Genomic DNA, 502 nt, shown 5'->3' with positions numbered 1-502 from the left:
ATATATATATATATATATATATATATATATATATATATATATACTATACTAATAAGAGCCAAAGAGAGTTAGGCCTAAAATGGGTAGAAAAAATGGCAGTCAAATTATTTAATTAAATGGATGGTTCAGATGAATTATTTAATCAAATAGATGGTTAAGATAATTCATATTAATATTATTCATAGAGATTACCTAATTTAACCTTACTTTTATGATTATCCGTTAAGTTTTCCGTTAAATATTCTCTTCTCCGTTAATATTACGTTAACTTTTAACTTACCCATTAATTCCTATAAGAAAGGTCTTAGGTTCGAACCTCATCTCAATCAAATTTGACATAATTAAGTTTCTCACTCTATTTACTCTTATTAAATGAAATAAATTAGTAGCTACAACAAAAAATGCTACATATGTATTTCTTTAATTTAGAATTATGTGTCTACAATACCTTTATTTAAAAAAATTATTCATTATCAAAAAATTAAATTAAATAAGAGAAATA

Source organism: Ipomoea triloba, chromosome 16 (genome assembly GCF_003576645.1).
Source record: "Ipomoea triloba cultivar NCNSP0323 chromosome 16, ASM357664v1".
In the NCBI taxonomy this organism is placed as follows: Eukaryota; Viridiplantae; Streptophyta; class Magnoliopsida; order Solanales; family Convolvulaceae; genus Ipomoea; species Ipomoea triloba.
Note: the sequence above shows the minus strand (reverse complement) of the source record.